The sequence below is a fragment of the Populus nigra genome, chromosome 2 (assembly GCF_951802175.1).
Source record: "Populus nigra chromosome 2, ddPopNigr1.1, whole genome shotgun sequence".
NCBI lineage: Eukaryota > Viridiplantae > Streptophyta > Magnoliopsida > Malpighiales > Salicaceae > Populus > Populus nigra.
Genome location: NC_084853.1, coordinates 11,395,893 through 11,398,392, shown reverse-complemented (window position 1 = coordinate 11,398,392; position 2,500 = coordinate 11,395,893).

Sequence of the window (2,500 nt, the reverse complement as noted above, 5' to 3'; positions counted from 1 at the left end):
AGGGCTTGATGGAAAAGACTGTTGGTCCAGACAATGGGGCAGTGGCAGCGCGGATTTGTGCAGCTGCAGGTTCGTCGGGGAAAATCGGCAGCGCAGATTTTTCGACGAACAGGGGCTGGGCGCTGGACTGGCCGGGCCAGGCAGGAAAATTCGTCAGGGGGGCACGCTGACGAAAACAGGGGCTGCGGAGTGGAAAATCGGCAGCGCAGATTTTTCGACGAACAGGGGCTGGACCGGCCGGGCCAGGCAGGAAAATTCGTCAGGGGGGCACGCTGACGAAAAGAGGGGCTGCCGCGTGGAAAATCGGCAGCGCAGATTTTTCGACGAACAGGGGCTGGACGCTGGACTGGGCCAGGCAGGAAAATTCGTCAGGGGGCACGCTGACGAAAAGAGGGGCTGCCGCGTGGAAAATCGGCAGCGCAGATTTTTCGACGAACATTCGTCAGGGGGGCACGCTGACGAAAAGAGGGGCTGCCGCGTGGAAAATCGGCAGCGCAGATTTTTCGACGAACATTCGTCAGGGGGGCACGCTGAGGAAAACAGGGGCTGCCGCGTGGAAAATCGGCAGCGCAGATTTTTCGACGAACAGGGGCTGGATGCTGGACCGGCCGGGCCAGGCAGGAAAATTCGTCAGGGGGGCACGCTGACGAAAAGAGGGGCTGCCGCGTGGAAAATCGGCAGCGCAGATTTTTCGACGAACAGGGGCTGGACTGGCCGGGCCAGGCAGGAAAATTCGTCAGGGGGGCACGCTGACGAAAAGAGGGGCTGCCGCGTGGAAAATCGGCAGCGCAGATTTTTCGACGAACAGGGGCTGGACGCTGGACTGGGCCAGGCAGGAAAATTCGTCAGGGGGCACGCTGACGAAAAGAGGGGCTGCCGCGTGGAAAATCGGCAGCGCAGATTTTTCGACGAACATTCGTCAGGGGGGCACGCTGACGAAAAGAGGGGCTGCCGCGTGGAAAATCGGCAGCGCAGATTTTTCGACGAACATTCGTCAGGGGGGCACGCTGAGGAAAACAGGGGCTGCCGCGTGGAAAATCGGCAGCGCAGATTTTTCGACGAACAGGGGCTGGATGCTGGACCGGCCGGGCCAGGCAGGAAAATTCGTCAGGGGGGCACGCTGACGAAAAGAGGGGCTGCCGCGTGGAAAATCGGCAGCGCAGATTTTTCGACGAACAGGGGCTGGACTGGCCGGGCCAGGCAGGAAAATTCGTCAGGGGGGCACGCTGACGAAAAGAGGGGCTGCCGCGTGGAAAATCGGCAGCGCAGATTTTTCGACGAACAGGGGCTGGACGCTGGACTGGGCCAGGCAGGAAAATTCGTCAGGGGGGCACGCTGACGAAAACAGGGGCTGCCGCGTGGAATGGCAGCCTACACGCAGATGCGAATTCGGCAGCGCACGATGGCTTGAGCAGGTCATGGGTTCGACTTGGCGCGATCTGAAACCTGGACGAGGGACTGTCGACGCTGGACGAGCCAGCGCGGTGGCCTGTCGTGCCCCGTTCAGGGGGGGCCTGCCGCGGAGACAGCCCTCGCGGGCTCGACAGCGCAGGCCAGCGTCCCCGACGTCGCTGGCCGCGGCAGGCGAGCTGCCGGGGTTCCCGCATTCCTACAAGAAAACGTCGTGCTTTCCACATGAAACCAATCCAGTAAAATCAGCCATATTTTTATGAGGCTGCCCACTGAATTTGGGGTCATTCCGGGCCGGTTCCTAGTTTTGCGGATTTACTCGATTTCTAATGGTAGGAAAATTAAAACAAATACTTCCCGACCTCGAAAAATTCTGGGAAAATTAATGAAGGTGGATTGGATTTTTGCCAACCTCTGTGCAAAATTTCAGCTCAAAATACCAAGAAATGAATTTTTTAGAGGGGGGGTGACAGCTGGGACCTAGTAGTGTCTCCCCCTGCCAGAGCTGCAATGACACTTATTGCTCTTTAGGGAGCCACCAGGCCGGCGCCCCTCAAAGACCACACGCGCGCGCGCGCCCGCCCGCGCTGGGCGCTGGGGCGCTGGGGCCTGAGGGCCTGGGGCCCTTGGGGGCCCTTGGGCGCTTGGGCGCGCGCGCGCGGCCCCCGCAGCCATGCCGCGCTGCGCGACGCGCGGACAGCCCCTGCTGGCTTGCTCTCTCGCCCGCGGGGGGGCTGCCTTCGGGCCCTGGCCCCCCGCGTTCTGGCCTGCCCCCTGCGTGGGAGAGGCTAGGCGCTGCAGGGGCCAGCCCGACGTCGCTGGCCGCGGCAGGCGACAGCCCGACATCGCTGGCCGCGGCAGGGGCCAGCCCGACGTCGCTGGCCGCGGCAGGCGACAGCCCCTGCTGGCTTGCTCTCTCGCCCGCGGGGGGGCTGCCTTCGGGCCCTGGCCCCCCGCGTTCTGGCCTGCCCCCCGCGTGGGAGAGGCTAGGCGCTGCAGGGGCCAGCCCGACGTCGCTGGCCGCGGCAGGCGACAGCCCCTGCTGGCTTGCTCTCTCGCCCGCGGGGGGGCTGCCTTCGGGCCCTGGCCC